This window comes from Triticum urartu, chromosome 1A (genome assembly GCF_056163025.1).
Source record: "Triticum urartu cultivar PI428250 chromosome 1A, HENAU_Tu73, whole genome shotgun sequence".
Taxonomy (NCBI): Eukaryota; Viridiplantae; Streptophyta; class Magnoliopsida; order Poales; family Poaceae; genus Triticum; species Triticum urartu.
In genome coordinates this window covers 104,727,499-104,754,948 of record NC_141873.1, presented here as the reverse complement: position 1 = coordinate 104,754,948, position 27,450 = coordinate 104,727,499, and positions in this window count along the sequence as shown.

Here is a 27,450-nt window from a genome sequence, read left to right as displayed (position 1 = left end):
ATCTTCACCTTTTTCACCATAGCATCAAGAAGCTGGGCTTGGCGAATCTGGTCTTCTAAGGTAGGAGAGACTTGAAGGTTGGCGAGGGAACCTTGAGGGACAACTTGCAGATTAAGTTTACGGAAAGCTTCACAAAGCTCGGGTTGATAAGGCTTGAGAATCAGACTGTTGCAGTAGGCCTTTCTTCTCAAAGCGTCAGCAATCACATTGGCCTTATCTGGAGTGTACTCAATACTCGGATTATACTCTTGAATCATTTCGACCCATCGAGTTTGTCTGAGGTTGAGATTAGGCTGAGTGAAGATGTACTTGAGACTCTTGTGATCAGTGAAAATGTCCACTTTTCTTCCCAATAGAAGATGTCTCCAAGTCAAAAGAGCATGCACAACTGCTGCCAACTTGAGATCATGAGTGGGGTAGTTCTTCTCATTAGGCTTCAACTGGCGAGATGTATAAGCAACAACTTTCTTCTCTTGCATCAATACTGCGCCAAGACCTTGGAGAGAGGCATCACAAAAGACCTCGTACGGCTTGGATTCATCAGGCGGAGTCAGAACTGGAGCAGTGATCAACTTCTCTTTCAAAGTTTTGAAAGCAATATCACACTCTGGAGACCAAACATACTTGACGTGCTTCTGAAGAAGATTTGAGAGAGGCTTCGCGATCTTAGAAAAGTTTTCAACGAATCTTCGGCAGTAGCTTGCGAGACCGAGAAAACTGCGGAGTTGCTTCACATTCTGAGGAGGTTCCCAATTCACAATTGCGGAAACCTTCTCGGGATTCACGGAAATGCCCTTGGCAGAGATGATATGACCAAGATAAAGAACCTCATCGAGCCAAAATTCACACTTGGAGAACTTGGCGTAGAACTGATGTTCCCTGAGCTTATCGAGAACCAAACGCAAGTGCGTGGCATGATCTTCCTTGTTCTTGGAGAAAACCAGAATGTCGTCGAGATAGACCAAAACGAAGTCATTGGTGTAGGCGTTGAAGATGAAGTTCATCATGCGAGAGAATGTCGGAGGAGCGTTGCGAGGCCAAAAGACATGACAGTGTATTCATATGAACCAAAGCTTGTTCTGAATGCTGTCTTGGGAATATCTTCTTCACGAATGCGAATCTGGTGATAACCCATACGGAGATCAAGCTTGGAGAATACTTGGGCACCTTTGAGTTGTTCGAACAGCTCATTGATGTTGGGAAGTGGGTATTTGTTCTTGATGGTCTTCTTGTTCACTGGACGGTAATCAACACAAAGTCGGTCCGTTCCATCCTTCTTCTTCACAAAAAGAACACCACAACCCCACGGAGAAGAACTAGGCCGGATGAGACCCATTCTTTCTTGCTCATCGAGTTGCTTCTTCAGCTCCTTCAACTCTTCAGGTCCGAGCTTGTAAGGACGTTTGCACACAGGTTCCGTGCCAGGCTCAAGTTCAATAACGAATTCAACTGGCCGGTGCGGAGGCATTCCTGGGAGCTCTTCTGGAAAGACGTCTTGATATTCGCAAACGACTGGAATTTGAGAGATGGCATCCAATTCACCCTTCTCATTGAGAGAAAACAGACGAATGGTATTATCCCGAGCGGCAAAGACAATTACATCCTCAGACGAATGAGTCAATTGAATCTGCCTGGCAGCACAATCAAGATGAGCCTTGTGCTTAGAAAGCCAATCCATCCCGAGAATAAGATCAATATCCGAGTTACCAAGAACCATTGGAGAAGCCAGAAACTTGAAATCACCCATCAAGATAGAAATATCCGGAACCATCAAACTAGAACTCAAACGCTTAGCTGGAGAGACAACTTGCATAGCTCTAGGTAAAGCCTTAGTACTAAAATTGTTCTCCGATGCAAATGGGAATGAAATGAAGGAATGCGATGCACCAGAGTCAAAAAGTACTTTTGCGGGAATATCATTAACAGGAAGGTTACCCATGATCACATCTGACGAGTCCTCTGCCTGAGCTGCATTCATCAAATTGACCTTGGCGTGCTTGGGGTTATGCTTGACCACAGCTGTACTTGCCGATCTGACAGGAGGAGGAGGAAGAAGACGCCTCTGGTTGAAGCACTTGTTGGCATAGTGACCCTTTTGTTGGCACTTGTTGCACGTGACCTCTGAAAGCGGACGGTGATACGGAGCACTCGATCTTGGAGCTTGAGACGAAGTCTTGTTCTGAAAGCCTGGGTTGGGTGGGTGGGAAGAACCACTGCCACCTTTGCTCTTCTGCTGATACGGCTGACGGAACGGAGGAGGAGGAAGCCAAAACTTCTGTTGCTTGGCCACTTGAGTAGAGGAAGAAGGAGTAACATCTCTGACTCGCTTCTTGGAAGCATCACACCTCAACTGAGCAGCCTCTTGCTTCAGTGCCATGTTGTAGAACTCATCGTACCTCAATGGCTCAAAGAGAACAAGAGCGAGCTGAATATCTTCTCTGAGACCACTCCTGAACTGATATATGATGCTCTTCTCATAAGGCACGTCCTGCTTGGCAAAGCGGGCAAGCTTCTGGAACAATTTGTTGTAATCATAGACAAACAAAGAACCTTGCTTCAGATTGCGGAATTCCTCACGCCTGCTTTCAACCACGCTCCGCGGAATATGGTGAGCTCGGAAATCTCGACGGAAATCATCCCAAGTGATAACACGTCCACCTCTAGAATCCTTGTACTGCTGGAACCATTCTGCAGCTTGATCTTTGAGTTGGAAGGAAGCGAACTTCACAAAGTCCTCAGGCCTGACATTGCTGCACTCGAAATGCTTACACAGATCCACAAGCCAATCGTCAGCATCGGTTGCCTCAACACAATTGCTGAAAGTCTTTGGACCATTAGCAAGGAACTGGTTGAGTGTAGCAAAGTGACTCTGATTGCTGCCTTGATTCCCTTGACTGCCTTGATTGCGCTCTTGAAGAATTTGCATGATCAGCTGAGTGTTTGCATTGGTTGCGGCCATCACAGCTTGCCATGCTTCTGGAGGAGGTGGAGGCGGTGGCAGATCTTGATTCTGGTTCTGACTGGTGCTCTTAGCGGGAGCCATCCTGAAGAGGTTGACCACCGTTAGCACATAGACAGATAAATATTGAAGCTGAAACCAATGGAATGAAAATTGCAACATATAGTCTTCACATCCGAACAAAATGAATGAATGCATTCCTCTTCAAATGGTCACATATCCATAAATTGAGAAGCCACGTAGAATTAAGGTAGAGAAATAAATCAACAAGGTACGGATCAAGAACGAATGATCAGTAAGAAATCCCAATCTCAAACCAATATCCATGGAAGAAGAACTAGAGCTACTAGAATTCCCACCTATGAAACTCCCGAACCTTTTCGGTTATGCAATCAGGTGTTGGGGATACAGGGGAAGCATAATATCTCACCCAAACTAGCAAATCCTACATCCAGCTGTATCCATCCTTCAACACATAACCAAGAAAACTTCGGAAACCATCTACCTCAACCTTCAAAAAGCATCCGTTATACAAGTTATGGCATACTCCCGAACTCCCGCCCCAGTACTGGGTGGCGTCGAGGTTATCTCACCAACGAACTGCATAAAAGAGATTTTCGATGTCGGCGAACATATCTCAAGTATTCCAAAATTGCAATGATAAAATTATGATGACAACACCTCAGAGCTCAACTCCCCGGGACACTTCCACTAAACCCCTGACAGGAGGCACCAAGACAGTATTCTCATCATAAGCCATCGGAACAAATCCAAGATACTCGCGTGATCCTAAAATTTTTTTTAGTGAAATTTGAGAAGAGAAGAGTCAAAACTCTACGTCAGGATGCCTTACCAGAGCGATGAGGAGACTGGGAAGTAAAAAGAATTCCTAAGCTCTCCGATATAAAATTCCTAAAGACTCAAAACATTTTTCTAGACACAACTCGGCTGCTAAAAACGATCAAGCAATGGGGCTCCTAAGGTCGGGGAAGGCTCTGATTACCAACTTGTAACGCCCTCGATGCGGCTATAGCTCCCACGTGTCGAGGCACGACTTAGAGACATAACCGCATTGAAAGCAATGTCGCAAGTCAGGCAATCATTACAACAACCCATGTAATATATAATAAAAGGGGAAGAACATAGTTGGCTTACACTCGCCATGTCACATCAAAGTACATAAATAACATCCATCAGACAGACACTCATGGCCCGACATGCGACAAGGCCCTGAATCAAACCCCAACTAGGCACCACTACTGATCATTGGGAAAGGAAACATAATAACGCTGAGAGTCCTTGTCGAACTCCCACTTGAGCTCGTACTCGTCACCTGGAGCGAAATCACCTGGACCTGCATCTGGAATTATAGTATCTGTGAGCCACAGGGACTCAGCAATCTCGCACCCTCGCGATCAAGACTATTTAAGCTCATAGGAAGGGTAAGCCAAGTATATGTGGAGCTGCAGCAAGCGACTAGCATATGTGGTGGCTAACTTATACGCAAAAGAGAGCGAGAAGAGGAGGCAAAGCGCGAGTGACAATCTAGAGGAACAACCTGCGCAAGCATAACTCCAACACCGTGTCCACTTCCCGGACTCCGCCGAGAAGAGGCCATCACGGCAACACACATAGTTGATTCATTTTAATTAATTAAGGTTTAAGTTATCTACAACCGGACATTAACAAATTCCCATCTGCCCATAACCGCGGGCACGGCTTTCGAAAGTTCAATCCCTGCAGGGGAGTCCCAACTTAGCCCATGACAAGCTCTCACGGTCAACGAAGGAATAGACCTCCACCCGAGACACACCGATCAGACTCAGTAACCCGGTACAACAAGACAATTCGACAGGTTAAAACAAGACCAGCAACACCGCCCGAATGTGCCGACAAATCCCGATAGGAGCTGCACATATCTCTTTCTCAGGGCACACTCAGATGAGACTAGCTACGAGTAAAACCAACCCTCAAGTTTCCCTGAGGTGGCCCCGCAGGCAGCTCAGTTCGGACCAACACTCAGAGGGAGCACTGGCCCGTGGGGGGCTAAAATAAGATGACCCTTGAGTCTGCAGAACCCAAGGGAAAGAAAAGGCTAGGTGGCAAATGGTAAAACCAAGGTTGGGCATTGCTGGAAAAGCTTTAATCAAGGCGAAATATCAAGGGGTTCCCATCATAACCCAACCGCATAAGGAACACAAAAATCCGGGAACATAACACCGATATGACTGAAACTAGGGCGGTAAGAGTGGAACAAAACACTAGGCGGGAGGCCGAGCCTTCCACCCTTTACCAAGTATATAGATGCATTAAGATAACATAGCAATATAATGATATCCCAACAAGTAAATACATGACGTTCCAACAAGGAACGACCTCCAATCTTCACCTGCAACTAGCAACGCTATAAGAGGGGCTGAGCAAAGCGGTAACATAGCCAATCAACGTTTTGCTAGGAAAAGGTGGTTTAGAGTTTCAACATGGCAATTGAGAGGCTGACAAGCAAAAGGTAGGCATTGTAGCATTGGCATAGCAAGAGCGAGCAAACTAGCATGGCAAAGATAGTAGTGATTTCGAGGGTATGATCATCTTGCCTGCACAGTTGTCAGAGTTGACTGGATCCTCACAAGCAAACTCAACGGGCTCCTCGGTAGCGAACTCTTCTCTCGGCTCTACCCAACAAGACAAACAAGCAACAAGGATACAATCAACCACGTGCAAGGCCAAGCAATAGGACGAAAAGATGACATGCTATGCGGGATGCGATGTGGGATGCAAAATGCAAGATATGACAGGAAATGCATGAACCTGGCCTCAACTTGGAATTCCAAGGGTGCCACTGGAAAGAGGGGATGAAATCGCTTGAAAACGATATAAAGAACGCCGGAATCGGAGTTACGGTTTGGAAATGGCAAGCGTTTTAAGATATGACACCGGTCTGCGATTTACAGCAAGTAGGCATCTAAATGCAATGAAATGAACATGCTACAGCCACCAAACATGACAAAAAAATGCATGGCAGGGATGAACACAAGATGCTTAATAAAAGACTAGCACTGAGCCACGGCCAATTCATCCATTATGAGGTTCAAACAAGCATGGCAAAAACGCAAATGCAAAACAGATTCCAGACTTGGTGAAATTAACACTTGTCTGGAATTTCAGATCACGAAGCCCTCTTCGGAGCAGCAAAACAACATGATACATGACCTTATTAAGACAAGTAAGGACATGGCATGGAGCTACTCAACAAGCTTAACAAAAGACCCAAAGTGACCTGGGGCCAAAAGGGTTCACAAAATATATTAACGGGCACACGAACATAGCTAAAACACAATCAGTTTTCAGACTTAATGAAAACTGAGACATGCTGAAATATAACTCACGAAGGCATGTAAAAGAGCTCGATGCACTCACCATGGTGCAAGTCATGGCAAGGCAAGCATACATACATCAATAAGGCACAAAATTCAAGCTATACATGGCAAAAACAATGGCATAGCATGCACGGATCAACTACAATAACATCGGCAAAATCGCAAACGAGTTGACGATCTGCCTAGATTCACCACGAAGCAAAAGTAGAGCTCGATTGACTCAAGCTAGAGTGCTCCATAATTGCAAACAAAGAAATGGATGGATAGATCATAACATGAGTAACAAAACTCCTTTACTGATCATCCTTAAAAGAGGCACGGATCACTAGGAAACAAGCTGAACATATGGCATCATGAACTAAAATATCCCAGAATTGGTGAAAACAACTAAGTCCCTGAAAACAGATTACCGGGTGCCTCACTTTGCAAGCTTGCACAAGTCACCACACACATCCTAAAAATGCATGGGTTGCACCTCTGGAAAGAAGACAAAATGCTTAACAAAACATATGAAGGACTCACAGGCATAGCATGCACACAATAATCATGGCAAAAATGACAAAAGTCTAAGATGAACTAGCAGATCTGAAAATTAACTCACAAAGCCTCCTTCTAACAGCTTTTCGGGCATCAAGATGAGCTCAAATGAAAACGATGCAATGGAATGAAATGATGTACTCGTCGAGTCGAACATTTTGATATATAATATGTCCAAAACGGAGCTACGAATGCAAAGTTACGGGCGGTCAAAGTAGGCATAAAAAAATTAACGGAGAGGGCAAAAGTCAACCCCGATCTAGGGTTACTGTAGCAGTGGATCGGATCTGAGCACGGCACTGTTCATCGAGCGGAAACCGAGGACGGCCGGCATTGAGGACGGCGGCGACCGGAGTAGGAGGGGTGCCGGCGAGGAGAGGCCGGGGCGCGCCGGCCGGAGCAAGGCGGCGCCGGCTTGGACGAGGGCGGCGCCGGCTCGGGCGAGGCGGGGTTCGGCGCGGACGGCGTGGCAGCGAGGCAGCGCCGGCAGCGGTAGGCGGCGGCGGACGGCGAGCTCCCGGGCGGCGGAAGGAGCCGGGCGGCGGGGCAAGCCAGCTGGGCCGCGGGGGCCCCGCGTGGGCTCGGGCGGGCCTCGGCGGCGGCGATGTGGACCGGGCGGCGGGGCGAGTCACGATGTGACACGTGGCGGCGGCGGGCTATCCGGACATGTCCGGCTCGGGTGATTTCGTCCGGCGGCGGCGGGAGAGATGGATCTAGGGTTAGGGAGGAGAAGAACCGTGAATTTTGGAGGGGGTGTATATATAGGCATAAGTGGAGCTAGGAGACTCCAAATGAGGTGCGGTTTTCGGCCACGCGATCGTGATCGAACGCTCTAGGACATGGAGCAGAGTTCGGTGGGTTTTGGGCCAAATTCGAGGGGTGTTGGGCTGCAACACACACGAGGCCTTTTCGGTCCCTCGGTTAACCGTTGAAGTATCAAACGAAGTCCAATTGATACGAAAGTTGACAGGCGGTCTACCGTAGTAAACCAAGGCCGCATGGAAAGTCTTGGTCCAATCCGGAAATTTTTAATCCCCACACACGAAAGAAAGCTAGAAATGACCACCGGAGGAGAACGAAGCCCCGGAATGCAAAACGGACAACGGGGAAAATGCTCGAATGCATGAGATGAACACGTATGCAAATGCTATGCACATAATGACATGATATGAGATGCATGAAAACGAAAACAACACACGGAGACAAAGACCCGAACCCGAGAAATAAATATAACTTAATGCCGGAAACGGCAAGAGTTGGAGTACAAAGAGGGAAAGTTACATCCGGGGTGTTACAGTCTGTCACCTAGAGGTGTATCAAGGACATAATTCTTCTGTGCAGCAATGAGGATAATCCTCAAGTTATGGACCCAGTCCATGTAGTTGCTACCATCATCTTTCAACTTAGCTTTCTCTAGGAACGCATTAAAATTCAAGGGAACAGAAGCACGGGCCATTGATCTACAACATAGATATGCATAACTATCAAGACTAAGTTCATGATAAATTTTAGTTCAAATAATCAAATTACTAATGAACTCCCACATAAATCAACATCCATAAAGTTGTCTAAGTGATACATGATCCAAATCAACTAACCCATGTCCGATCATCACGTGAGATGGGGTAGTCTTCAATGGTGAACATCTCTATGTTGATCATATCTACTATATGACTCACGTTCGACCTTTCGGTCTCCAGTGTTCTGAGACCATGTCTGTACCTACTAGGCTTGTCAAGTTTAACCCAAGTATTCTGCATGTGCAAAACTGGCTTACACCCGTTGTATGTGAACGTAGAGTCTATCACACCCGATCATCACGAGGTGCTTTGAAACGTCGAACTTTACCAACGGTGCATACTCGGGGAGAACACTTTTATCTTGAACTTAAGTAAAGGGATCATCTTATAATGCTACCATCGTTCTGAGGAAAATAAGATGCATAAAGGATAAACATCACATGCAATCAAAATATGTGACATGATATGGCCATCATCATCTTGTGCTTTTGATCTCCATCTCCAAAGCATCGACATGATCTCCATCGTCACTGGAATGACACCTTGATCTCCATCGTTGCATCGGGGTCGTCTCGCAAACTATTGCTTCTACAATTATTGCTAACATATAGCGATAAAGTAAAGCAATTACATGGCGCTTAGTGATTGACATGCAGGTCATATAATAATTAAAAATAACCCTAAGGCTCCTACTAGTTGTCGTACTCATCAACATGCAAGTCGTGGACTTATTACAAAACATGCTCATCTCATACATCAACATATATCAAATCACATCTCAACCATATCACATGACAACATACCCTGCAAAAACAACTTAGACGTTCTCTATTTTGTTGTTGCAAGTTTTATGTGGCTGCCACGGGCAACTAGCAAGAACCGTTCTTACCTATGCAAAACCACAATGGTGATTATTAAGTTTGCTTTTTTAACCTTCTACAAGGACTGGCTGTAGTCAAATTCGATTCAACTAAACTAGGAGAAATAGACACACGCCATCCACCTTTATGCAAAACAAGTTGCAGCAATCGTTTGTGTTATTATTGGTCTTCGCACACATTTCTGATTACGGACCTGTTTACGGACCTATTTGCCACATATCACACAAATTTTGTTCAGTTGAAATATTTCTGTTGTCTTGGCTCATCGCAAATCCGAGTGAACTGTATGTCCTCCATCGCACACACCTTGATCTGGCTGGCCGTTTCTATTGTGTTGCCTAATCACACACAGTTCATCCTAGTGAACTGTATGTCGTATATCTCACTCACCCACATCTGGCTGCCTATTTCTGTTTTTCTGCCTCATCGCAAATAGTTCTGCTGGATTAATTGTTTGCCACGCATCACACATGCAACTCTAATCTGAATCGTGTTTGATGTCACCACCATCGCAAATTTGTTGTATCTTTTTTGACGGTTTTATTACATCACCGTTTGTGATTAATGCATCGCACACAATTTTATAGAAGGGTCTCTGATTGGACTGTCGCATTTGGACCAACCTGTAGTAGTGCATCTATGCATAGACCTAGCTCATGATGCCACTATTAGGGAACGTTGCATGGAAAACGAAAAATTTCTACGCGCATGCTAGATCTATCCATGGAGATGCATAGCTAGGAGAGGGGGAGAGCATCTACGTACCCTTGTAGATCGCTAAGCGGAAGCATTTATCAACGCGATTGATGTAGTCGTACACCTTCACGATCCTTCCCGATCAAGTACTGAACGTACATCACCTCCACGTTCAGCTCGATGACGTCCTTGCCTTCTTGATCCAGCAAGAGGGGCGAAGTAGTGGATGAGTTCCAGCAGCACGATGGCATGGTGATGGTGGTCGTGAAGAACAATCTTTGCAGGGCTTCTCCAAGTACAATAGAAACTATGACAGAGGATAAACTAGAGGGGGGGTTGCCGTCACCCGGCTTGGTGAATCTTGATGTGTTCCGGGTGCTAGCCCTGCCTCTCTATTTATATGTTGAGCCCTTGGGTCATTTCTTGGAGAAAGAGCCTCTGAAAAGTCGGTTTGGCGCGCAAGGAAAGAGTCCTTCTCGGACTCCAGGACTAGACGCCAGGGTCCCTGGCATCTGGCCCCTGGCCTCCAAAAAACTTCGTTTTGCACCTTCCTAAAGCCTCATGGGCTTTACCCCTTGGCCCAAATAAAGTGTTCTCGCACCAGAACATTTCGGGAAACCTCCAAAACCCATTCTGGTGAATTCTGAAACCATTCCAGAGACCAAACACTATTATCCAATATATCAATCTTTACCTCCGGACCATTTCGGAGCTCCTCATCATGTCTGTTATCTCATTCGGGACTCCGAAAAACATTTGGTCACCAACAAACATAGCTCATATAATACTATATCATTAATGAATATTAAGCGCGTGGACCCTATGGGTTCAAGAATGATGTAGACATGACCGAGACGCTTCTCCGGTCAATAACCAATAGTGGTACTTGGATTCCCATATTGGTTCCTACATATTCTACAAATATCTTTATCAGTCGAACCTTTATGACAAATACGTAGTTCCCTTTGTCCGTCGGTATGATACTTGCCCGAGATTCGATCGTCGGTATCTTCATACCTAGTTCAGTCTCATTACCGGTAAGTCTCTTTACTCGTTCTGTAATACATCATCTTGTAAGTAACTCCTTAGTCACTTTGCTTGCAAGCTTCTTATGACGTTGTATTACCGAGAGGGCCTAGAGATACCTCTCCGTCTTACGGAGTGACAAATCCCAATCTCGATTCACGCCAACTCAACAGACACCTTCGGAGATACCTGTAGAGCATCTTTATGATCACCCAGTTACGTTGTGATGTTTGATAGCACACAAGGTATTCCTCAGGTATTTGGGAGTTGCATGAGTTGACATTTAAGAAAGCAGTAGCAATAAACTGAACGATCATATGCTAAGCTAACGGATGGGTCTTGTCCATCACATTATTCTTATAATAATGTGATCCCATTATCAAATGACAACTCATGTCAATGGTCAAGAAACCTTAACCATCTTTTGATCAATGAGCTAATCTAGTAGAGGCATACTAGGGATTTGGTATTTGCTTATATGTATTCACACATGTATTTAAGTTTCCAATCAATACAATTATAGCATGAATAGTAAACCTTTATTATGAATAAGGAAATATGATAATAAGCAATTTATTATTGCCTCTAGGGCATATTTCCAACAAGTATGCCAATAGTTTAAAACAACAGATTAGAAAATTATTTATGCTAAGTTGTCATGATATGGGGACGTTCTGGTAGATGGCCTCGACGTTTCCTCAAGCCATGAAAATGTACTATAATTTGCTTGTCATCAATTCCTGCAAATCTCTTTCTCTCACACAACATAGCAGATCATCATTACACACTAAATCTTTCAATGGGAGCTTGCAAAATGCTTGCATTAGATCCCTCATTAGACACTATATATTCATCACCAAGAGCATGTAAAATGTTTGCATCAATTCCTTCATTACTAGTCTGTTCATTAGACACTTCAGGCCCAAGAACAACATGAGCTTGTATGTTTGCACCGGAAACTTGATTAGACACATCAGGTTCAGTCAGTTCAGTATTGATTGGGGAAGTTATAAAATAAGCAGAAATTGGTTTCATTTTCTTGTAGATTCCCTACATATAAGAAGTTTTACAGCACCATCAGGTTAACTAATGGCTAGAAATTGAACAATTGAATTAGATATAATCAGGGATGTGATGTACCTGCTCATTGTGCATGCTGCTCTTGCAAGCTGCGACAGTCCATTTGCGCAAGCTCAATGCCATGCTTGTGCTGCCATCGCTGTGTCCCATGAAGGCTACACCCAGGGTTGGATCTTCACCTTCTTGTCCTTCCATTTGCTTGAAGCTTGATGACCAGCATCCAACGAGGGTAAGAGGAAGAGCTTTGTCGGTCTGTCTAGTGGCAGTTAGGTTAGGAGTGAACCAGACTGGAGGCCGGGGCGAAAGAATTGGGGATTTTTCGTGTTGTCGATCGATATTGGAGACACTCGTTTGGGCCATGAGCCTGCTATAGGGCATGCCTTGCACTTACGTTATTGGCCCATCCAAATTGAAATGTTTTTCTTCATTTTTTACATTGCCTGCTCATGCACTGGGGCGAACAAAACTAGCCTGGGCTAACCTGGACGACTCAAACTAGGTGCGCACTTTCCCGCCACCCGAGGTGGCCTCCCATACCAGCCCCTACGGTGGCGGTGCCCATTTTCCATGTATGATTGGGGTAGTGAAAAATATTCCAGTGAAGCTTTTGATTTAACCATAGAATGGTTGAATTGCTTGTTTCTATGAACTGAGTTCGCCAATAATGTGAAGGATGCTAGTCTTTTCATCCTATTGTAGATTGCTTAGATCTCGATATGCCAAATGTAATTGCATGAAATATACAGTAAAAGTAGTGTGATGTGTGTTGCTACAACTAGTCTGACAACCTCGTATAACATATCAAGGATGCACCATCTTAATAGATTAACCATTCGACTTACCAATGCAGTGTGGGAGGAAAGAAGTATTGGGACTGCATATCCCATGGACTCCTTCGTAGAGCCTAGTGCCCATAATCTTGTGCGGCTCTAGCTGACCTTTTGTCGATACAGGTGCCGGGGTGACGACCAGGAGGCGAATAAGGCCAAGACGACCAGGAAGAAGACGCCTCCCAGCCTGAAGGCGACGGCGGCGGCCGCCCTGAGCCCTGGGCGGTGCGGGAAGACTTCAAGCTGCTCTGGAAACGCTGCGGGGCGCCCGGGCACGGCGGACACGCCCAGCGCCCCTCTTGAGCCATGGGAGGGTCTAACCACCCCGACCGCTACTGATCGGCTCCCGGCACCACTCCTAGAGGACAGCGATGCATCCCTTGTGAGGCCTGACACGAGCACGGGCGTGGCGAGGCCTCAAGCACGGGCGTGACGATGGGGAAGGGACACGACGCCCAAGCCCCCGCCAGCCGCCATTGCCACCCCTCGGGGAGCGACGCGGAGTGCGCTATGGAGGATCCCCTGGCCTCAGCCATCGAAGAAGCTCCCGCAGCCGACATGGCAACCCCCTTGGGTGTGACATGGCGACTAGAAGGGGAAAACCCAAGGCCCTCCGCACCCCAGGCAAGCTCTGCCGGGGCTCCTTCAACCATAGTGGCCGCGGGCGTCGGGACGCCGGACCTGGGCCGGACCCGTGCGTTGATGAGTTGCGGCACCTTACTCAGGCGTGGGGCTCTGACCGATGCTCAAGTTGCGCTTGATTGGCTCGGGGCGTACCTTGGGGATGCCGAATCACGCCTCGCCAAGGAGCGCTTGAAGCTTGCAGCGGGGTGGTACCAGCATGATGCCGCCTCTAAGGCGGCCCAGCGCCAGACCGAGACTGCCATCGCACAGAGCGAGAAGGAAGCCACCGAGGCAAAGGCAGCCCGTGAGAGTGCACTTGCCGAGGCCAAGGCGGCCTCCAAGCGCTGTGTTGAGGCGGAAGCTAGCCTGAAGGCGGTTCAAGTCAAGCGGGCTATGGAGGCGTAGCGGCTCCAGCTACGGGAGGACGATCTCAAGGCCCACAAGGTGAAGCTCCCGACTCACGAGTCATACTTGGCGACAGCGGTGACCGAGTAGGCCATAGAGCGGGAGAGCCTAGAGGCGTTGCAACGCCAAGTGATCGACACTCCGGAGGTCCATGTGAAGCACATCACTGAGGCCAATGCTCGGCTGGATGCTAGAGAGAAAAAGATCCAGGAGGATGCCGACACAAAGGCGACGGCGGACCATGTCGTGCTCTCATCTCTCGAGCTCAGGGCTCGTGAGGCCTTGAGTTCCATATGCCAAGAGAGGCTTCAGGCTCCCCTCGTAGCTAGCAACACCGACCATGCCAAGTTCTTCGCCAAGCTCGTGGAGCAGCTCGAGGATGGGGCCTCGAAGGTGGACGGCATGCCACAGGAGGAGTTCCACAACCTCTTCTTCATGGCGGTGACCCATGTCTTCAGCCACCTTCTTCACCACGACCCTAACTTTGACTTCAACAAGGCGATAGGCCCCGTCCCCAAAGAATCCCACGACGGACTTGCGGAGGCCGTGGAAGGTCATGTGAACAGGTTGCTTGGGAAGTTCTACTATAGCGGCTGTGAGGAGCCTGGCGAGGCTGCAATGGACGCCAGCAACGGGGGCGGTGCTGCTTCTTCTTAAGGTTTCCCTTACTTAGCCTGTAATAGACTGAAGCTACCTTGCGGAGCCGTGAGACAATGGTTATATTTGTTTGAACATTTAATGCTCATAATGGATGTTTCCGACCTCGCAGGGATTCCTTTCTACGCTTGCTTTTCCTTTTGCTTTCCTTTGTGCTCTACGTCGAGAGGCCCAACCCCGTGCGGACCTCAACCGTCGGTGGGATGTCAGGTCATGATGCCTGGAGGTGGTGGGGGGCTCCAGGTGCTGGTGAAGGCTCCCGAGGCGCGATGCTCAGGAGTCCCCCTTGACACGCAAGCGGCCCACACGGGAAAGCGTTAGCATCAGCGAAGCCTCCCCCCAAGGTGCCCAGACTTAGCTTTTTGCAGCACCGACAGTTGGTTGCTTGTGTGGTGCGCCTTGCGAAACCTCCCGGGTGATCCATCCCTGAGGGAAAACCTATGCAAAAGGGCTCCATTCAGGCAATGCACGCTCACTAGCTTGCGCATGGGCGTTACGCGAGGAGACCAGACACCAAAGGCCTTGGTTGGGTGACATGCACGGGAGCAGGCCCGCGAGCCAGAGCCCGCTCCCTTGGGTTTTTCAGCGCTGCTGGGACTAACCCGAGCACAACCACCATGTGCAGCCCCCACTCGTGTGAGGCTTAGGGGGGAACGGCGAGCGCATGCCGTGGGAAAGTATGAGTGGCACCATGACAGGCACGGATTTTCCTGAAGTTGTAATGGCCTGCGGGGCGCTCTTAGTTGATTGTGCACCAGCGTGGAGCATGCATGGGGCTTCCACTTGGGCGTGGCCAAGATCGTAGTTTGATCGTTCTGCCAGCGCGGGGCATGGGGCTTCCACTTGGGCGTGGGCGGGAACTCTGTTCCAGAGTCTCTGGGGCGTGTACATCCCTGTTTCGTTTGTACGTGTGCCGAGCACGATAGAACTTGCGGATGTGTCAGATGCTCTAGGCACAAGGCTCAGGCCTTGTACAATGGGAGATTCTTAGGGGAGGTGCTTAGAGAAATAAACCAGGCTTTCTTTAAGCACCAGTGCTTATTTGTATAGGATAGATGCTTAACTAAGCGTCTCTCCTGTAGAAATAGGCACCGGTGCTTCAGAAAAACCCGGTTTATTTTTCTAAGCATATCTCTAAGCACCTCCCATTGTACAAGGCCTCAGGAGCTCCTTTCTTAGCCCTTAGGCAGTTTGTGCCTACCTCTCTATGTAGATGCGTGCTCATACAACCTGTGACATGGGGGCGACCCATGTCGGATGACCGTCCTGAGGCCATTGCATGAAAAGGTCAGACACCAAGGACCCAACTGAGGTGAGGTGCACGGGTTTGGCCCGCCAGACAGAGCTCGGTCACTTGGATTTAATGACGCTGTAGGGAGGACCCGAGCATAGACATCGTGTCGAGTTTCTCCATCGAATGATCAAGGGAAGAGCCACCCGGCGCGTGCCGCCCATGGTGGCGAAACACCAAACTCACTGCTATACAAACCAGGCCGCACCCTTAATCGCGTGCTCACGGTGGTCCCATGAGAGGGTGAGACTCCAAGGACCTTTGTGAGGTGACGTGCACAGGAGCGGGCCCGCGAGACAGAGCTCGATCGCTTGGATTTATCAGCGCTGCAGGGACGAACCTGAGCACAGACACCGTGTCAAGCCCCAATCATGGGACAATCGGGAGGAGAGTCACGAGGGTGCAGCGGCCTCCATGGTGGCGAGGCACCAAACATAGGGTTAAGTAGGCAAGATAATTTCATCATAGCATAACCAAATCAGGTACATGACCAAAAGCGAAGCGGCTGCAGGGACGGGCCCTAGCCAGCTTGAGGATAATGCAGCCTAGGGAGTGTCCTCAATTTGAACAAACAAAAAGGTCACCTGGCGATCATGCTGCTGCCTCTTAGGGGCCGTTTGGTGCTTGAGGCCTTGGGGACTCACGAGGGTATGAGGCCTCGCGAGGACCATCGCGAGTTGCGCGAACCTTTGGAAGATGGCGCCAACGTTCATCAGGCCGAAGGGCATGCATATGTAGTTGGTGGTATTGCCCTTGCTCTGACCGATGTGCGATGGCCGGAAGAGGTCCTGGGACCCCGCCCTGTTGAGGCCCGTGATGTCAATGTACACGTGCACCTTGCTATCCTCCTTGGGGGCGATGACCGGACGAGCGGGATGCGGGGCGATGCTCGCTACGAATGGCCCACGCTTCTAGCAGCTTGTACGTTTTCTGGGCGATGAATTCCTGTGCTCCTGGCGTCGTGCTCCCTTCTTATGGGGGCACGCATCGAAGTTTGCCTGCAAGTGGAGCCCGAGCACCTCCCTCGTCACACTCACACTGGTCAGGTCAGACACTCTCAAGGTGGGAGCCCTCGAGCCTACCCAGAGGCAGGCACCAGGCACACCTTCCAATGCGGAAGGAAGGCAGGCCCTGGCCTCAGGGGTGAGGGCCTAGGCGTCGCCACCAGCCGACTGCTTCTTGGCTTCAGGGAAGTCCTTGGGGAGGAACTACTTCTTCTATGCGGGAGCAGACCCAGGAAGCATGACAGCACCCTAGCCGGCAGAGTTTTCAGCCGCAGCGGCCTGGTAGGCATTCTCAAGGGAGCAGACCGCATCTTTCTCGTCACAGGCGACAATGATGACACCGCTGCAGCTAGGCATTTTGAGGACGTTGTATCTGTGGTGGGTTGCTGCCATGAACTTGGCTAGCACGGGATATCCCAGGGTAGTGTTGTAGGGGAGGCCGATGTGGGCCACGTTGAAGTTGATGAGCTCGGTGTGCTAGTTGCTGCAGGTGTCGAAGGTGACGGGGAGGCACACTTGTCCGAGGGGGATGGTGGACCCGTCCGTCACCCAGAGAAGGGCCCGACCAACATCATCTTGTCATAAGGCACCTGGAGCATGTCAAAACTCATGATGGAGATCACATTGAGGCCGGCACCCCCATCAATGAGGGTCTTGGTGACAGTGACGTTGCTGATGGTGGGAGTACACAACATGGGGAGCGCATCGGTGGTGGCCGAGCACCTGAGGTGGTCCTTAGAGTCGAAGGTGATGGCGCACTGCGACCACTTGTGGGGTTGCACAGCTTCAAGCCTCAGGAGGGCAGCGTTCACCTCATGAGAGAACTGCTTGAAGAAGCGGTTGGATGCGGGGGGCCTGAGCTCCACCGAGGATGTAGGCTATTGCGCGAGGCTCTTCGTAGCCCTAGCCCCCTCATCTTGCTGGTTGTTATCGTTCCTTCTGGGTGGTGGCGGCAACGGCGGAAGGGGAAGATTGTCCTGAGGGCGCGCTCCGCGGGGCTGATCACGCTAGGCGCCGTCATGAGGCTGGTCATGCTGGCCACCCTTGTGAGGCTGGTCGTGCCAGCCCTGGTGGGGGTTCCCATTGTGGTTGTCCTACCGGTCGCCACCATGGCCAATTCCATGGTCGTTGCGGTCGGAGTGACAGCACAAGTGCTCATCATGGAGCGCCTTGAGCTCTTGACAGTCATCAGTGTTGTGAGTGCGCACATTGTGGTAGACGTAGACTAGGCGACCATTCTTGGCGTGCTCGTCACGGCCGTGGCCGCGCTTTAGGTCAGGCTCCGCCACCAACACGACAGGGCCCTTACACTTCACTTCCTTGGCCTTGGTCTTGTTGTCATCAGGCTCGGCTTCAGGGTCGTTGCGCAAGAACAGGCGGCCTTCTTCAGCCTTGGCACACTTATCGGCCATGTTGAACAGTTCTAGCACCATGCTCGGGTCATTGGGCGAGCTTCTCGCACATCCTGACGTCCATTACGTCATTGGAGAATGCCAAGATGATGGCTTCATCTGAGGCGTGCGAGATCCTATTGTGTATGTGGCTGACGTGCTGAATGTACTTGCGGAGATTCTCGCCGGGGTATTGCTTCATGCACCGTGGGTCGTTGACCATGAGGGTGCGATTGTGGGCGCCCTTGAATTTGGTGATGAACTAGTCGCAGAGCTCGCTCCACAAAGAGATTGATTCCTCATGTAGGTTCATGAACCAAGAGTGCGCGCCGTCCTTGAGGGCCATGGGAAACTAGTTCACGATGACCTTGTCATCGCCATGGGGTCGGGGATGCCGTCGTAGCGCGGGGGAAGCTCAAGCTTAAACTTGACGGGCCAACCCACCCGGCGTAGCTCGCGAGTGAAGGCTCGGCCGCCGATGGTGCTCGTGGGTGCGCCACGGGCGTGGATGGTGCGGTTTTGGCGCCCTGCCGCTGCGACCTTATGGATGATCTGGTCCTGGGGCTGGTGCGGGTTCTCGAGGAGCACACGTGTGTAAGGCGGTGCACGGTGGACGATCTGGCAGCTAGCCTCATCTCGGGCCAGCGCAGGTGCTCCGCATGGTGGGTCGCGCGGTCGTTTGTCACGCCGAGGCTCGGTGTTGTCACCGCGTAGGGGGAGGCGCAGGCGCGCCGTGCGCCACATCGCCAGCACAAGAAGGTGGAGGACGGAGTGAGTGGGAGGGCGCCGAGACTTCTCCGGCAGTGTTGGGAAGCTCGATGATGTGACACCCCGAGACCGATGTGACATGTGTCCTCTAGTTATTCGCCGTGTTGCCTTGTCATTGCTTGCATGTCATGCATTCCATATCATGTCATCATGTGCATTTCATTTGCATACATGTTCGTCTCATGCATCCGAGCATTTTCCCCGTTGTCCGTTTTGCAATCCGGCACTCCTATGTCACCCGGTGTCCCTTTCTACCTCTTTTTGTGTGCGGGTGTTAAATGTTTTCGAATTGGACCGAGACCTGTCTTGCGGCCTTGGTTTACTACCGGTAGACCGCCTGTCAAGTTTCGTGCCATTCGGATTTCGTTTGATACTCCAATGGTTAACCGAGGGACCAAAAAGGCCTCGTGTGTGTAGCAGCCCAACACCCCTCCAAAGTAGCCCAAAACCCACCTAAACCTCCTCCATCATCTAGAGCGATTGATCACGATCGCGTGGCTGAAAACCGCACCTCAGTTGGAGCTTCCTAGCTCCCTCTACCTCTATAAATAGACCCCCCCTTTCCAAATTTCGGATCTCTTCCCCGACACTCTAGATCCAACTCCCTTCGCGCCGCCGGACATGTCCGCTCGCCGGCGGACGCGTCCATCTCGCCGGCCACATCACTCCAGCCAATCGTGAGGTGCCACGTCGTCACCGCCACATCCCTCCTTCACTCAGGCGCCGCCACCTGGCCCTGCGTCGCCGCCTCTCCCGCGCGGGCCCTGGAGGCCTAGATCCGCCCCCCGGCCCGGTGCGCGGCCACCGCCTGAGGCCCTCGCCTCCCCGCGCCATGCCCGAGAGCTCCTCCGCCGCCTCGCTCTTCCTCCGCCGCGTTGGCGCCGCCTCACCGGCTTGCCACCTCGTCGCTGGCCGCCGCCCCGCCACGACTGCTCCGCCGGAGGCCGCCGCCCGCCGCCGAAGCTCCAGCGCCGCCTGCATCCTCGCCCCGACGCCACGCCGCCCTCCTCCGCTCGCCGGCACTGCTCCGGCCAACCGCCGCCGACATCGACGCCCGCAAGCTCCGTCCGCCTCGTTGTCTTCTCTCCGGTGAACAGCTCCGGCCAGGCGAACCTCGTGAATCGCGCACAGCTACAGTACCTCCAGATCCAGATCCAGACGCGGTTGACTTTTCCCTCCGAACCCTAATTATTTGCATTCTTCCACATGCCATAACTTTGCGTCCCTACCTCCGTTTTGTGCGTGTAGCATATCAAAATGTTCGTCTCGACGAGTGCATCATTTCATCTCATTGCATCATTTTCATTTGAGCCCATCTTGATGCCCGAAATTCTGTTGGAAGAGGGCTATGTGATGATTATGTCAGATCTGTTTCAGCAAATGGCCTTTTGTCATTTTTGCCATGATTAATGTGTGCATGCTATGATCCTGAGCTCTACATGTGTTTTCATGAACGCCATGCCATCTTTACAGGGGTGTATGCCATGTATTTTTGTGATCTTTGTGGTGACTAGCACAAGCATGCAAAGTAGCTTACCCAATGATGTTGTTTTCAGGGACTTAGAATTTCATTAAGTCCTTGTCCTGATATTGTTTTTATGCCATATGTTCATGTTGTTTCCTAGTGATCCATGCCTCTTTTGAGGATGATCAGTGAGGATGTTTTGTTAATATTGTGGTCCTCTATCCATCCATGTCTTTTTTGCAATTATGGAGCAAACTAGCTTGAGTCAATCAAGCTCTACTTTTGCTATAAAATGTTCCTAGCAGATTGTTAACATGTTTAGCGATTTTTCCAAGCTTGTTGTTGTTGATCCGTTCATGCTATGTTGTTGTTCTTGCCATGTCTAGCTTCTATGCCATGTCTTCTTGATGGGTGTATGCTTAGTTTGTCATGCCATGCTTTATAGTGATTGCTTCGAGCTCGTAAACATGTCTACTTGTTAACTGTTTTGCATGCTCCAGTTTTTCACCAAGTCTGAATCTGTTTATCTTTTTGCTATGTTCACATGCTTGCAATTGTACTTTCTGATTCCTTTTGGCTCATGGTCACTAAGGGACTTTTTTATACGTTTTGAGTAGCTTCATGACATGTCATGCTTTGCCATGTTACGTTCCTGTAGCATGTAGTTTTCATGCTCTAAAGTTTGCTTCCTGATGATAAATTCCAGACTTGTGTTAATTTCACCAAGTCTGAAACTGTTATCATTTGCTCTTTTGCCATGCTTGTTTGAACCTGCTATTGAGTGAATTAGCCGTAGCTCACTGTTCATCTTTTGTCAAGCATCTTGAGTTGATCCCTGCCATGTATTTTGTTGCCATGTTTGAGTGTTGTAGCATATTTAACTTGATGCATTTAGATGACTACTTGCTGATTATCGCAGACCGGTGCCATATTTGTTTTGCTTGCCATTTCCAAACCATGCTTCCGATTCCGGTGATCTTTATATTGATTTCAACCAAAATCACCTCACCTTTCCAGTGGCACTCTTGGTTTTCCAAGTTGAGGCCAGGTTCAATCATTCCTTTCCAAATCATGCCTATGCATCACATACCGCATCCCGCATATCATGCCATGTTCATGTGTTGGTTGTTTACTATGTTGTGTGCTTCTTTCCGGTGTTGCTTCTTCGGGTTGGTTCCGATATTGTCACGTTTGTGAGGACCCGTTCGACTATGTCTGTTTGTCTTCTTCATGGACTCATTCTTCTTCCTTGCGGGATTTCAGGCAAGATGACCATACCCTCGAAATCACTTCTATCTTTGCTTGCTAGATGCTTGCTCTTTTGCTATGCCTATGCTATGATACCTACCACTTGTTTATCATGCCTCCCATATTGTTAAGCCAAGCCTCTAACCCACCTTGTCCTAGCAAACCGTTGTGTCGCTATGTTATTGCTTTGCTCAGCCCCTCTTATAGCGTTGTTAGTTGCAGGTGAAGATTGGAGTTTTTTTCCTTGTTGGAACATGCACATCTTGTTGGGATATCACAATATCTCTTATTTAATTAATGCATCTATACACTTGGTAAAGGGTGGAAGGCTCGGCCTTATGCCTGGTGTTTTGTTCCACTCTTGCCGCCCTAGTTTCCATCATATCGGTGTTATGTTCCCGGATTTTGCATTCCTTATGCGGTTGGGTTATAATGGGAACCCCTTGACAGTTAGCCTTGAATAAAACTCCTCCAGCAATGCCCAACATTGGTTTTACCATTCGCCACCTAGCCTTTTCTTTCCCTTGGGTTCTGCAGACTCAAGGGCTATCTTTATTTAAACCCCCCTGGGCCAGTGCTCCTCTGAGTGTCGGTCCGACCGAGTAGACTGCGGGGCCACCTCGGGGCAACTTGAGGGTTGGTTTTACTCGTAGGATGTCTCATCTGAGTGTGACCTAAGAACGAGATATGTGCAGCTCCTATCGGGATTTGTCGGCACATTCGAGCGGTGTTGCTAGACTTGTTTTACCATTGTCGAGGATGTCTTGTAATCGGGATGCCGAGTCTGATCGGATTGTCTTGGGAGAAGGAATATCCTTCATTGACCGTGAGAGCTTGTGATGATCTAAGTTGGGACACCCCTGCAGGGATTTGAACTTTCAAAAGCCGTGCCCGCGGTTATGGGCAGATGGGAATTTGTTAATGTCTGGTTGTAGAAAACCTGAAGTTGATCTTAATTTAAAATTCACCAACCGCGTGTGTAACCATGATGGTCTCTTCTCGACGGGTTCCGGGAAGTGAACACAGTGTTGGAGTAATGCTTGACGTAGGTTGTTCTAGGATCACTTCTTGATCATAATTGTTCGACTGTGCTTTTGCCTTCTCTTCTCGCTCTCATTTGCGTATGTTAGCCACCATATATGCTAGTCGCTTGCTGCAGCTCCACCTCATACCTTTTACCCTTCCTATAAGCTTAAATAGTCTTGATCACGAGGGTGTGAGATTGCTGAGTCCCCGTGACTCACGGATACTTCCAAAACCAGCTTGCAGGTGCCGTTCAACCGAGCTGGTGACGCAACCAAGCTCAAGGACGAGCTCGATGAAGATCTCGTTCTTTATGTTGTTCCATTTTCCAGTTGGTCAGTCGTGGGGCCCAGTTGGGGTCGATCGGGGATCTGTGTAGCTTTTGGGGTAGTCTGCTTTTATTTTGGTTCTGTAGTCGGACCTTGATTGTATCTGGATGTTGTAATGCTTTATTCATGTATTGTGTGAAGTGGCGATTGTAAGCCAACTATGTATCCTTTCCCTTATTTATTTACATGGGTTGTTGTGAAGATTACCTCACTTGCGACATTGCTTTCAATGCGGTTATGCCTCTAAGTCGTGCTTCGACACGTGGGAGATATAGCCGCATCTTGGGCGTTACAAGTTGGTATTAGAGCCTTCCCCAACCTTAGGAGCTCCCTGCTTGATTGAATTGCTGACGTTGTTGAGTCTAGAAAAATGTTTTGAGTCATTTAGGATTATATATATATTGGAGAGTTAGGAATTCTTTTTACTCCTCAGTCCCTCCGTCGCTCTAGTGAGGCATCCTGACGTAGAGTTTTGACTTTTCTCTTCTCAAATTTCACTAAATTTTTTTTAGGATCACGCGGGTATCTTGGAATTGTTCCAATGGTTTTCTGACGAGAACATTGTTCTTGGTGCCTCCAGACATTTAGGGGTTGTGGCAGTGTCCCGGGGAGTTGAGCTCCGAGGTGTTGTCGTCACAATTTTATCGTTGCAGTTCTGGAATACCTGAGTTTAGTTTCGCCAACATCGAAAATCTCTTTTATGCAGTTGTTGGTGAGATAACTTCGACGCCACCCAGTACTGAGGCGGGAGTTCGTGAGTATTGCCATAACTCGTATAACGGATGCTTTTAGAAGGTTGAGGTAAACGATTTCCGAAGGTTTCTTGGTTATGTTTGAAGGATGGATACAGCTGGATGTAGGATTTGCTAGTTTTGGGTGAGATATTATGCTTCCCCTGTATCCCCAACACCTGATTGCATAACCGGAAAATTTCAGGAGTTTATAAGTGGGAATTCAAGTAGCTCGTAGGATATCTTTCCCACATATGTATGATATGAAATTGGGGTTTGACGTCTAGTGGTCCGCCTATTCACGATTGGTTTTACAGTGGTCTCGTTGTGTCTTAAAGAGTCCTTGGCTATGCTGACTCGAGGACGCTTCGTATGTCATGTGCACTGCCTTGTACATGATGGTGATGTACGATCGAGCCCGTGTAGGCCCCACCACGAAAACTTCGGACAAAATCTCTATCATATGTTTGTTCCGGCTTATTCTGCAAGCCAATCCTTTGTTTTGTTTTGAGTTGTGGTATTCGAGTTGCTTCGAAGTCAAATGTTGATTCCATAATTTTTCCGAAACGGTGTTCTCATACTCTGATGTGAATACCAATCCTTCTTGATATTTCAGATTCTCATGTCAATCCTTTTCAATCGGTGTGTCTCTCGTCAAGTGGATCCGATCACTTCAACATTCGCAAGATCAATTATCAGTTCTTCTCAATGGTGTTTGTTTCATCCGTCTCCAAGTTGCCTTTGTTTTCCCGCCCACCCACCCTGTTTCTTCAAGGACTCAGATTTCTTAATCAAGTATCATCTTATTGATGGAAGCCTCTCCATTCTTTTCTTTCAATATTCTTATCCGGCGATTCTCATGAATATTCTAATGGAGCTTCAAGTTCATCATTCTTCGTTCTTTTTCTTCTCCGGTGGATTCAAGTTTTGTTGTTGATCATATCATTTTCCTCCTTTCTAATACTTTCTCATGCCGGTGCAATTCTTAATCATTCACCTCTCGCTATTCAATTGTTCCGAAGTACTGAAGATATCTCAGAAGATGCTAGTGTTCATTCTCATTCATTCAAGATCTTTCAAGAATGTTATCTTATTCAAACCATTTAATTCAACCGGTGCATTCTCCTTTTTCAAGTAATCATTTCAACGGTGTTTCTTTCCAGCGGGCCCTAACCCACAGGTCTTTTCCCAGGATCTTACCTGGCTCTTCTAATTTTTCCCGGAGTTACTCCCAAATTCTTTTCAAAGTTTGACGTAATAACGATTCATCATTAGTCATATGTATTTCTCCAAGATCTTTCAAATTCTTTTCATCGTTGGCTCAACCTTTCCATTCTTCATTCCGAAGTGCCTCAACAATCCGTGGTGGTGTTTCTCGTCATCTTTCTCAACATGAATAGACCGAAGCAGAGCTCCTCTTAAATTCTTATATGTTCTTCCAAAGATTCATGGTTCTAGCTTGATGTCATCCTCTCATAATTGTTTTCGATTGTCAGAATTCTTTTCACCCATCCAGAGCAATTCAGGAGTCTTTTCAGTTTGATTATCCGGAGCCCATCTTCTCAGAATTATTCTTTTCTTAGCTTTTAGCTCTTGTTCTCCAAATTTTACCGATGCATCATTCAAGTATTCTCTTATCAGCTCGTGATCTCTTCGTTCACTTGTATCTAAATCCTCTCAAGTATCTTCATTTTTTATAATTCTTCCCGGTGTTTTCCTTATATTTTCTCTTCGTTCATTTCCAATTCTTACGGTGGTTTGATCAAGATTCTTCTTCCTTCGTTATCATATCAATTCTTTCATTCTTTCAAATCCTACAGGTGGATCATTGAAGGCCTCTTCAAGTTTGCGCAATATCTATTTTAATCCTTTCTAAGGGAGTAAGTAGTATGCCAAATCCATTGTTTGTCATCAATTTAATTGGTTAAGGATACGCATAACATAATTCTTACTCTTGTTTCACCCAAGTGTTTAACTCCGTATTCCGGAGGCTCATCAAATTCTCAGTTTCATTTGTTTCATCTTTTCTTTCCCGGAGTTCCAAGCTCTCTCAATTATAGCGTCGCGAAGATCCATCTAATAATTGCAAGTCTTAACCTTGTGTTTTCAACTTCTCTTTCCTTTCGTTTGATCATTCTTTCATTACCGGAGTTCTTCATGGAGGCTCTACATGATGGTTCACCAAGAATTTAATACCTTCTCAAAGTGTTCATCGAGATTTTTTTCAAAGGAGCTCAAGCATTCTTCATCTTGCATTCCGAAGTGCAATTCCTTCTACCGTATCATTTGAGGTGGTGCTATGTCATTCTTCATAACTTGAGTTCATGTTTCATGATTCACATGTTGTCAAGAATGAGGTATCTTAAATCCATCAATCTCTTCATTGGAGTTATCTTGGGTTATATTTCACCTAAAGCCTTCCAGAAGGATTGTTGCTATCTATGGTGCTTATAATGACCCAAGTTCTTCATTTATCCTCCCAGTGAAATAAGTTTCTCATCTCCTTGTTCTTATCAATCAAATTCTTTTCCCGTGAGTGGCAGGTTGTCACCTCATAATTTGAGATGTATTCCATAAGATCATATCAAGCTTATTCTTTTCGTTGTTGGTTTTCCAACAACTCCGTTCTAGCATTTGTTGTAAGTGTGCTCCCTCAAGATCTTGTTTCCCTTCGTTCATTCCATTCGATTCTTAATTTTGTTCCGGAGGCTTTGTGATGTTGCTCTCTTCTACCCATCTTTTCGTTTTGTCAGGATCGTGTTCTTTTCTTGGTTTATCCATTTAACCGGAGTGTTGTGTCCTTTTTTCTCAAGCTCTTTTTGCCTTATCAAGCCTTTCATCTCTTCTCAGCGGAGTGCTGCCCAAAGTTGTTCTTCCTTGTTCCTCTTTGCTAACAGAGTGCTTTCAACTTCATTCATCTCCATTGTATTCTTTTCTCGAAATGGCTTAACCTTGGAAGGTTCTTTGTTTTCACTCGTTTGTCAAAGAAGCAGCTTAGTTTTACCTCTTCTTTTTCTCTTCCGTTTTTTCCCTCCAGTGCCATTCTAGATCTCGGGACGAGATCCTCTCGTAGTGGTTGAGTGTTGGGACGCCCCGAGACCGATGTGACAGGTGTCCTCCAGTTATTCGCCGTGTTGCCTTGTCATTGCTTGCGTGTCATGCATTCCATATCATGTCATCATGTGCATTTCATTTGCATACATGTTCGTCTCATGCATCCGAGCATTTTCCCCGTTGTCCGTTTTGCAATCCGGCGCTCCTATGTCACCCGGTGTCCCTTTCTACCTCTTTTCATGTGCGGGTGTTAAACATTTTCGAATTGGACTGAGACTTGTCTTGCGGCCTTGGTTTACTATCGGTAGACCGCCTGTCAAGTTTCATGCCATTCGGCTTTCGTTTGATACTCCAACGGTTAACCAAGGGACCGAAAAGGCCTCGTGTGTGTTGCAGCCCAACACCCCTCCAAAGTGGCCCAAAACCCACCTAAACCTCCACCATCATCTAGAGCGTTCGATCACGATCGCGTGGCCGAAAACCGCACCTCATTTGGAGCTTCCTAGCTCCCTCTACCTCTATAAATAGACCCCCCCTTTCCAAATTTCGGATAT